The sequence below is a fragment of the Takifugu rubripes genome, chromosome 20 (genome assembly GCF_901000725.2).
Source record: "Takifugu rubripes chromosome 20, fTakRub1.2, whole genome shotgun sequence".
NCBI classification, from domain to species: domain Eukaryota; kingdom Metazoa; phylum Chordata; class Actinopteri; order Tetraodontiformes; family Tetraodontidae; genus Takifugu; species Takifugu rubripes.
Window position 1 is genome coordinate 1,472,052 of NC_042304.1, and position 11,623 is coordinate 1,483,674.

The window sequence follows — 11,623 nt, forward strand, 5'->3', positions numbered from 1 at the left end:
ATTGTACTTCGTCTGCGTTGTACTGATTTTTAAATCGCCATTTCTTTTGAGACGTTTGCGTAGGTGTAGTCATATCCACCCATTCTTGCGGTACGTAGTAGCGATATTGCTGCAGCACCACAGGCCTATGATTAATGAACCCCAAACTTCTGATCGAGAGTCCATCACCGGCCCACGGTAACTGAGCGTTATGATCGCAAGCGATTTTCAGTTGTCCGCAGAGATCATTTGAGTACGATACAGTTTGTGCCGCGCCTTCTCCGTTGACCGTCTTCTGTTTGACGTTGACATCGTACAGTCGTTTCTTTAGACTTTTGATTTTCACCGAGCCGAACGTATTGATAATGTACTGAGCCTGCGCCGGACTGAAGAAGCAACCCCACTGATTAACGTGTTCAGTGTACCACGGCGTCTTTACGATCGTTTCATGTTGTACGTTCTTAGCTCCAAAGTTTTCGTACAATACGTCGAATTCGTCTTCAATCTCCCAGTTCGAGACTTTTTTGTAATCGTAAGACTCTGGTTGCTTCAGTACGCACTTTCTCGTCATGCTGGCTACGATAGTACATTTGCCGTCCGGACCCCAGTACCACGTAACTCTACTGTCGTCGTTTCCAGTCGATAGACCGACTCCTCCGCCTCCGCCTCCGCTACCGTTCGTGTTCGGACCCGCCGGTCCAGCTTTAGCGGTATCAGTCTCATCACCAATCATTTGTACCGTATTGGCCCGAATATAAGACGGTGTTTTTTGCGTTGAAATAAGACTGAAAAAGTGAGGGTCGTCTTACATTCGCGGTCTAGACATTATACCCATTCACAACGCTAGATGGCGCCAGATATATTTAAAGCGAATGCTGAACTTAACGTCCCAGGCCAAAGCGAACCCCTGTCACGAAGAAAAAAAAGAAAAATAGCGGTAGCACGAAGAAGAAAAGTAAAAAATAGCGGTAAGAAAGAAAAGAGAAGAAAATAAGAGAAGAGATAACATAAACCTCTGTTTAAGGATGGTTTCTCCAATTTAACATGGATAGCTTGGAGAAACCATCCTTAAACAGAGGTGGTGGCCTGAGGCACTTCCTATCACCCACATACAATGCAGTCCTCCACTCCTTCCAACAGCAAAACAAACATTCACACCATTCCAGGAGACCTGGTGACTCACCACCATGTGACCCAGCAGACAAAGGGGAGACACCTCAACAGAAACTAGGTGAACGACCCGACCAACGACCCTGCTAACGACTCTCAGGTGACCACCCAGATCATTAGCATGCAAATGGTCCACAGGGGCTAAATATTTTCAAGCTCTCTCCCCAGCGATTTCAGAACTGAAGAAGCCCTCTGGATAGAAGGCGAAACGTCTTCAAGAGAAGAAACCCAGTCCAGTTGACAGAGAAAACTACCTTGGATTAACTTTTGAACTTTCTTCCTTGTTCCTTCTTCCGGCATTAATGATTTTCTTTTCTTATCTTCGGTGACTCGTTTTATGGGATGATTATTGTCCCAATCTGGAAACATCTCGAACATTTCGACATGTTCCGTGCGATTACACACGTAGCCCTTTTGTTTAAAGTAATGGAACCACATGCCCCATTCCTTAGGGTCAATCAGGCCAAAGTCACTCCCTATCTTTGTCATCATATTAAATCTGACGCACCTCTCTCTTATTGGAATAGCGTGCATCAGGTGAGTCGTTCCTCCAATCTGTACTCTGTTCACGTCCCCGTTCGATGTCATGACGATAGGTGTCTGTTGTATCTTTGCACTTCCTCGTCCTGATCACATTAGCCCAACCGGATCCTCTTCTTCCGCAGCGGCGTATATAGCTTCTATTTTAGCGCTTTGCTCTTTTCCGCTTCCCATCATCGCGTCGATTATTTTACACCAAACGTTCCCGAAATTCTTTCGAATCCATTTGCTCGTTTTAGTGTTTATATTTTCACCGCCTAGCAACACATGCATGTGCCAATCGGTATCTCTTCCGCGTTCTAGTTGGTAAAAGTATTTGGTCTTCGCCATGTTCCAATTTTGAATCAGGTGTAAAATGTATTACTGTATTTAAGGAAAAACAAACCAATGATTAACCTCAGTGAAAGCCCTGGGCAACACTAAATACAAAATACCAAAATAAGTGTGATTGGTAAAAACAGGTCCATGCTTCCTCTTCCCCTCCTTCCATTGGTCCACCTCACTTAACACCCATGATTTGCCCCTAATCTGAAAACCATGTCCCTGGACAGTTGTATTATGGAGAAACACCAGCGCTTTAGCAGGATTGAGGTAAGAGATTATGAGGCACATGTTATTTGTTGCTTGTTTATTTACAAAAACTGATCATTAATGATTTGGTCATTATCATTCTAGAAATGTATAATAACTATTTGTTAAAGTTACTGCATGTGTTTGTTTGAACACCGGAAATGTAAATTTCAAGATTTTCAATGAAGAAAAAGAAAATACTGTCACGATAACTGTCAGATATTTACCTGATTCTTGGAACAATGTTTATAATTTTGTAATCTTAGAACCACAGAGAAAATTGCCCAAGACTTCCTGAATGGTGTCGGCAGAGAATTACACAAGGAACTGGTAGCTAAGGATAAAATCAACAAACACACAAGCTACATTTCAGGTGATCTTAACATTCTTATATTACAAAAAAAAAACAATTCATATGTGCTGATGGATGAATAACTTTCTTTCAGGACCCTGGTTAGACATGCGTCTTAAAAATCGCAAATCTTTACTGCACTTCAATGTTTTTGCACTGCTTCCACCAGACCCAAAGACAGAGTATAATCAACAGTTGGTGCGGGCCACCAATCTGCTGTGCTCAACTTTGCGCTACATGAAAACACTGCGAGCTGGCCTACTGGAGCCAAATGTTTTACACTTCCAGCCTTATGGAGCTCAGATGGTTGACGCCTACCCACTGGACATGTCTCAGTACCATCGTGTCTTTAACACAACTCAAATTCCAGGACAGGGCCGAGATGAGCTCTTTACTAATGAGAAAGGCCACCATGTTCGTGTTATGAGAAATGGCAACATGTATGTTTTTGATGTTGTAGACAGGGATGGAAACTTGTTGAAGCCTACAGAGATCCAGGCCCACTTGAACTACATTTTGACTGACCTGACACCAGCACCTGCCTTTCCTATTGGAATCTTGACCAGTGAGAACCGAGACGTGTGGGTCGAACTGAGGGACAAACTGGTAAATTGTGGAAATACAGACAATTTAAGGCTTGTGGACAGCGCTGTTTGCTGTCTCTGTCTGGATGATGCAAGTATGAAGAAGGGTGATGACATGTTACATAGTTTGCTGCTGGCTAATGGCTGCAATCGGTGGCTTGATAAGTCTTTCAGTCTCCATGTTTCAAAATCTGGTGAAGCTGGCATTTGCATGGAGCACTCCTGGGGTGATGGCATGACCATGACTGATATTTTGGAAAAAATCTACAAAGACTCAACAGAGCAGCCGCAGGTGCACCCAGGCTCTGTTGCTGCTGCCGTGGATTCAGCTTCTGCTGTGCATCAGTTACAGTTTAACCTGGACAGTGTGCTGAAGAACGGCATCAAGAAAGCCAATGACAACTTTGATTTACATGTGTCACAACTCAGTATTGATTTTATGATCTTTGGGAAAGGTGGAAAGGAAACAATGAAGAAAAATAACTTGAGCCCCGACAGTATGGCCCAGCTTGCTTTTCAAATGGGCTTCCTGAGGATGCGCTGTTCCTACGGCTGAGGCATGCAGTATGACGAGATTCAAGCATGGTCGTTTAGAGTTTATTCCAACAGCCACCACCTACACAAAACAATGTTCTAATGCCTTCGTTTGTCAGCAAGACCAACACAGCGTACAACAACTAAAGGCCATGCTCTACCAGTGCTCCAGGTACCACAGGCAGCTTGTCAAAGAAGCATCTATGGGTGAGTTTAACATTTTTGCAGATATAATTTGTGACACCATAAATGCAAAGAAAGGGGAGGAGATACTTTTTAATATTTTAGAACAACCTTCAAAAATTAATTACATCTCACAACGTCACTTCTAATTTGACTAGAAAAGCAAACAAAACAAAAAGGTAAGCCTTTGGTTTTACACATTGGGCTGGAGTCAGTTGAATAGGCGAGGGCTCTCACTAAGAGGGAAGAACCCTTCAAAAAAGAGAAATCAGCCCAAACCACCAAATATTCACTAAGTGCAGAAAAATCCACTTCCCAGATAACCTCAGACAGGACAGGAGAGAGCCCACCACCCGAGCACCACTATCTCCAGCAACTAAAAGAAGCAACTGATAACCAATGGTTAAGAAACAATAACTCCTTTTCTCCCCCCAGCTCCACAGATTATAACCCAGTCACATTCGCCATCAGCCAATTCACTGAATTCACTGATGCTCTAGGGCGGGGTTGGCAACCCACGGCTGTAGAGCCGCATGCGGCTCTTTAGTGCCTCCCTAGTGGCTCTGTGGAGCTTTTTGAAAAATATGATAATGGAAAAAGGTGGTGTGAATATATAATTTGTGTAGCAGGAAAAACATGACACACGTTCTTAAAGTTTTCCAATGCTGTAAAAATGTGTATAAGAAATATTTAATTTCAACATCTCATTATAACGGAAGTTAAACTTACAGCACCATCTTACAGCAGAGTGGTCATGTGGTTAGTCATTCTCTCCACGATGCTCATTATATATATTAGCCTACTTATCATTTTGAAAGTAGGCTAATATAGCTAATATAGACACTTACAGCATGTGTTGCCTTTATAATAAGGCTTATATAAGGCTTATATAAGGCACCAGACAGATTGTTTTTGTTTGGTCCAATATGGCTCTTTTAACATTTTGAGTTTCTGACCCCTGCTCCCCTGTCCCCTGCTGTTTTAGATAGGACATCTGGGAGTTTTTTGGAACCCGTACAAGTTATTTTACAGGCATTTCTGGCTCTAGTAAACATATGTTGAACTTTTTTCTTGACAGAACATACTGCATTTACTGTGTGTGATATTTTATAACCACAGCATAAAAGTGACTCTCAAGGAGATAAAAAGCTACTACTGTACAATGATATACTGTACATCTGCCAACAGGGAGTGCAGCAGCTTCCTCAGAACACACCTTCCTGAGCCCTTGCCTGATCAGAGGTCAAATCACAGAGGGTGTTACAACTATACAGATTGGCAAACAATAAAATTGGGCTCTCCATAATGATAATTCCGATTATAATAATTTGTAGATCGAGCAATCTTATGTCCTTCCGTCAGTTTACCACATTTCTTACTTTTCCTTGTTCAGTCTTGTTCAGATAATAATATTAATAATAATAATAATAATATGACGTTGTGGTTGTGTCATCGGATTTGCGGCCACATGTTTTGGACACTCGGGTAAAGAGAGGGGCGGAGCTGTCAACTGATCACCACCTGGTGGTGAGCTGGCTGGACGCCTCCCTGGTGAGGTGTTAAGGGCATGTCCCTCCGGTAGGAGACCCCCGGGAAGACCCAGGACACGTTGGAGAGACTATGTCTCTCGACTGGTCTGGGAACGCCTCGGGATCCGTCCGGATGAGCTGGAAGAAGTAGCTGGGGAGAGGGAAGTCTGGGCTTCTCTTCTTAGGCTGCTGCCCCCGCGACCCGACCCCGGATGGATGGATGTAATAACAATAATACCAAAACAAAAATATTAACAAGAAGTCAGAGAAAAAATGATTTATGTAAGAAGCACACTTCCAATAATCTATCAGGATTGATTCATAAACTCCAAAAAATAGTTATTTATGAATGTTTCCTCCATCTCGCTGAGTACCCATCATTGGAACGGTGGTTCTTTTGACTGAAACCGCTCATTAATATGATTTTTTCAAAACATTTATTGAATCGTCGGAATCGGAAGCTCTATTGATGAGTCAAGAGAGAGACAGAGAGTTGGAGAGAGAGAGAGGAAAAATGAGAAAGAAAGGAACACCATCCAAGAGGGATTTCATGGGTAATCAAATTTGTGCTATGTTGTCATTAACATTAAACATTATTTTTCTGTCTGACAGGCCAAGGTTTATACTGTCATCTCTATGGTCTGCGTGACCTGGCGCTTTCCAAGGACCAGGAACTGCACAGCCTGTATACAGATTGTGACCTAGATGGCTTCACCTTGTCTACCAGCACAGTCGTCACCTCATTGTTAACAGTCTTTGCCCCAGATGTGCCTGATGGATTTGGTGTTCACTATTTTCTTCAGGATAATTCCATAAATTGCTCTTTTGCTAGCTACCAGGCTGACAGTCACAAGGATTTTAGTCGATGTGTGAACAAGTCTTTAGAAGACATTTTCACTGTCCTAGAAGAAAAACCACTCAGTTAAATATAACTGTGGTTGGTGGTGGTTTACTTGTGGCCCCCATTCTCTAAAGTTAGAACAGGGGTGTGGAGCATTTAAGGGTACAGAAACCTGATCAAATGAACAGGCGTATGTCTCCCATTCATGGCCTCCTCTCCTCTCCTCTCCTCTCCTCTCCTCTCCTCTCCTCTCCTCTCCTCTCCTCTCCTCTCCTCTCCTCTCCTCTCCTCCCCCTTTTCCTCCTTGACTGATAGATAGATAGATAGATAGATAGATAGATAGATAGATAGATAGATAGATAGATAGATAGATAGATAGATAGATAGATAGATAGATAGATAGATAGATAGATAGATAGATAGATAGATAGATAGATAGATAGATAGATAGTAGCTCCCTATCTAAAGGGATAGCCGCGTTTATAGCTATATGTTGGCCTGCCCACCTCCGACCCTGCTGACCCACTCTACTTTTATACCAGCAGCTTTTACTATTAATTTATTTCCCTGATCTCTGCCTATTCTCTCCTCTACCCGTCCTCCCCCTTCTCCTCTCTCTCTATCCAGCCGGCTATCAGCAGGAGGGTCCCTCTACATGATCCCGGTCCTGCTCAAGGTTTCTTCCTGTTAAAGGGAAGTTTTTTCTTTCTACTGTTGCTTGTTGGGGGTCAGGCCCTGGGATTCTTCAAAGTGCCTAGAAATAACTTTTATTTTAACAGATGATACCTAAATAAAGGTTGATTAGATTTGATTAATGTATGTTAAAGCCACCTTAACACCATTTCAACAGAGTGTGACATGATGAGGGGCCACGCCCTACCTGTGCTCACTACAATGGGCTCAGATACTCAGGAATCGCGAGAACTGGCCAACCGATCAGAACTGAACTAGTCAACACTGTGCTGAGCCATGCCAGGAATATGGGATGGAATTGTCCAAATGTTCGCCACATATATCAAACTCCTCCCATGTATCAAATTCCCAAATTCACAGGCTAACACAAAAGTGCAATTTGCAGTGAGAGGCTGTTGTCCTAATTTAATCAGAGCTATCAACTGCATACACATTGCTATAAATGCACCATGAGATGATTTTATTTTTATGTAAACAAGAAGCATTTTTATTGAGTCAATGTACAGATCATCTGTGATGAGCAAATGCAATTAGCCAACATTGTTGGGAGGTGGCCCGGATCAACATACGGTTGATGTTTTCCAACCAACATAGTTGGCAACAGGCTACAAGCTGGCATGTTGCAGGATTGGTGGCTTGGTGAATAAATAATTTATTTGTTCTGAAATGTGAAGTTCCTTTTCTTGCATTTCCGTCTCATGGCTTGTTTCCATTATCTGATTGTGCAAGGTGGGGAATACCACCATGTTTATATTTATTTCAGTCAGAAAACTGTGGATTAATGCAAATAGCACACACAATTATTCCCAGCAGAACATTAATGTTGCAACATTGCAGCTTTTCCAATAGGCTCTGTCTCGATGTATTCATTCCCTGATAATAGTCTGCATAGACATTACAGGGAATTAAAATCAGGCCCCACAAGAATCCCCAAAACAAGCTTGAGCCGCAGAGCCTGATGCTTGCCATTTTATGAGAATTGTGGAGGATCCACCATAAGGCTGAGCAAAACAATTTTGTTTTTGCTTCAAACCCAAGATAGTTAGCAGCAGTTCCTCCCCATTCCACAAGATAAGCAGACTAAGAATGTCAGCATGTGTATCCAGCAGAACTTTTTTTTTGAGCCTCCTTAAATTGTTGCAATGAATATACAGTGATCCCTCGTTTATCGCGGGAGTTGTGTTCCAAAAATAACACGTGAAAAGTGAAATCCGTGAAGTAGTCAGCTTTATTTTTTTTGATTATTTTACAATGCAATACTGAACTATAGAATGAAACCAAAATCAAAACCTGTTTTAAAGCCCAAAATTTGTTTAAAACAATAATTTTAATATAGTAATACAAGGTTGGAAACATTGTCACTGGAGTATTTCCCAGTCCCAGCTGTGCCTCTTCGTCCTGACTCCGCTCCGCTGGAGCGTCTGTTTCTACTGAAGGCGCAGGAGTCTTTCTCCGAGAGAAGAACATTGTTATGGGTAGTTATTGGCGCTCTTTCTTTTTCTGAGCAAGAAGATTTTTATAAACGGATATGCCACCTTCGGTGGGTGTAACGGTTGACGACAACGCCACCTGGGGAATTTCGCCCCAGGAATTAACCAGTGAACAGGCACACGCAGATAAGTTTCTATTCCAGAGGCAGAGACGGGATTGAGGGTTATGTGCTACAATTTTATTAAATCCAATACTCAACAAATAACTCGGCTGTACAAAAGTTAAATTAACAAAAGGGGTGGACAGGCCTGGGGCCCCACCGGCAGGTAAAACTCAATTAGGGGAGATAACTAAACTAAAAACACCCGTGCTACTGCAAGCAAAACCACACACAAGGGGTGTGATGAAAACGCCCTCCACCAGGGGTTGGGTCCCCGCCGTGGCCCGCAGCACCTGTCCACAAAGAAAAGGAACAATTAAATTTTCAGTGGTAAACAATTAGACACGACGAATACACACACACACACACACACACACACAGGCAATTAAATGGTGACCAGATCGTCTAAAAGAACACAACGTCAACCAATAAACGAAAACAAACAAAACCTAAGAGTAAATATAACTTGGAAATACAATTTACACACTGTTAAGAATCTAAATTGACGGCAATAGCTCCGTGGTCGCCTCGGCGGCACCACTACGTCTCAGCGCCGTTTCTCCGAGCGGAGGGGAGAGAGCATGAGAGAGAGAGCGAGAGAGAGAGCAAGAGCGAACAGGATAGAGTCCCGAACTCAAGGACTGAGCCAAAGCAGCAGTGGGTCCAGTAGGCGAGGTAATCTGTGCCGACTGTATTTGGTGGCACCACCACTCCGTGAGGGGTTCCCGCTGGGGCAACGCGACCCACTGACACCAGCCGGCAGCCAACTGCAGCAAGAACAGCCCCATTACCATTTATCAACTGAGTGGGGGAGTCAGTGACGCGCATTGCTGCGCCTTACCTGCCCAGTGCAAACTGGCGCGCGCGCCCTCACGGCAAAGCGCTCTAGCACTAGAAGTCCCAGAGAGGGGCCATTTGGCGTTTTTACCTAGAAAACCCACAAGAGGTGCCAATTGGCCCCAAGTCCCCCCCTGTGGACACTCATTTTGTTATGGAAATGTGGCTGTTAGTGGCACACGGGCGGAGCTACTTGAACCTGTGTGGGGGAGGAGACATACCTTACGGCTCAGGAGGTTCTTTTGAGAGCAAGCTTAAGTTGTGAGATGGATAAATACCTCAGTGAACATAGCCATCAAGACTTAAACTGGACTATGAGCTGTATGCAGTGGAAAGGATCAACAGGAAGGAAGGGATCAACACACTGACATTTATTGTTAAAAAAACAAAACATATTTACAAAGAATGAAACAACTTTTTCCCAGTTTTGGTGTGGAGGGTTGTTGCAGAAATAATTGTTATTTTTGTGCTAAAAAAAAGTAAAAAGTTAGGCTTAGGCTTAGTAAAAAAAAAAGAAAAAAAAAGAAACCCAAGCATATTTACAAAGAATGAAAAACTATCCATGTTAAATTGGAGAAACCATCCTTAACACTAGAAGTCCCAGAGAGCGGCCATTTGGCCTTTTTACCTAGAAAACCCACAAGACGGCCAATTGGCCCCAAGTCCCCCCTGTGGACACTCATTTTGTTATGGAAATGTGGCTGTTAGTGGCACACGGCCGGAGCCACTTGAACCTGTGTGGGGGAGGGGACATACCTTACAGCTCAGGAGGTTCTTTTGAGAGCAAGCTTTAGTTGTGAGATGGATAAATACCTCAGTGAACATAGCCATAAAGACTTAAACTGGACTATGAGCTGTATGCAGTGGAAAGGATCAACAGGAAGGAAGGGATCAACACACTGACAACAAAACAAAACATATTTACAAAGAATGAAAAAGCAACTTTTTCCCAGTTTTGGTGTGGAGGGTTGTTGCAGAAGTAATTGTTATTTTTGTGCTAAAAAAAGTAAAAAGTTAGGCTTAGGCTTAGTAAAAAAAAAAAGAAAAAAAAGAAACCCAAGCATATTTACAAAGAATGAAAAACTATCCATGTTAAATTGGAGAAACCATCCTTAAACAGAGGTGGTGGCCTGAGGCACTTCCTATCACCCACATACAATGCAGTCCTCCACTCCTTCCAACAGCAAAACAAACATTCACACCATTCCAGGAGACCTGGTGACTCACCACCATGTGACCCAGCAGACAAAGGGGAGACACCTCAACAGAAACTAGGTGAACGACCCGACCAACGACCCTGCTAACGACTCTCAGGTGACCACCCAGATCATTAGCATGCAAATGGCCCACAGGGGCTAAATATTTTCAAGCTCTCTCCCCAGCGATTTCAGAACTGAAGAAGCCCTCTGGATAGAAGGCGAAACGTCTTCAAGAGAAGAAACCCAGTCCAGTTGACAGAGAAAACTACCTTGGATTAACTTTTGAACTTTCTTCCTTGTTCCTTCTTCCGGCATTAATGATTTTCTTTTCTTATCTTCGGTGACTCGTTTTATGGGATGATTATTGTCCCGATCTGGAAACATCTCGAACATTTCGACATGTTCCGTGCAATTACACACGTAGCCCTTTTGTTTAAAGTAATGGAACCACATGCCCCATTCCTTAGGGTCAATCAGGCCAAAGTCACTCCCTATCTTTGTCATCATATTAAATCTGACGCACCTCTCTCTTATTGGAATAGCGTGCATCAGGTGAGTCGTTCCTCCAATCTGTACTCTGTTCACGTCCCCGTTCGATGCCATGACGATAGGTGTCTGTTGTATCTTTGCACTTCCTCGTCCTGATCACATTAGCCCAACCAGATCCTCTTCTTCCGCAGCGGCGTATATAGCTTCTATTTTAGCGCTTTGCTCTTTTCCGCTTCCCATCATCGCGCCGATTATTTTACACCAAATGTTCCCGAAATTCTTTCGAATCCATTTGCTCGTTTTAGCGTTTATATTTTCGCCGCCTAGCAACACATGCATGTGCCAATCGGTATCTCTTCCCGCGTTCTAGTTGGTAAAAGTATTTGGTCTTCGCCATGTTCCAATTTTGAATCAGGTGTAAAATGTATTACTGTATTTAAGGAAAAACAATGATTGACCTCAGTGAAAGCCCTGGGCAACACTAAATACAAAATACCAAAATAAGTGTGATTGGTAAAAACAGGTCCATGCT

The 11,623-nt window shown here is 43.1% G+C and overlaps 1 pseudogene; it reads left to right on the plus strand.

The window, feature by feature from the left end:
- Positions 1 to 1,297: 1,297 nt before the first annotated feature.
- On the plus strand, positions 1,298 to 6,878 carry LOC101072366 (carnitine O-palmitoyltransferase 2, mitochondrial-like; annotated as a pseudogene).
- Positions 6,879 to 11,623: the final 4,745 nt, after the last annotated feature.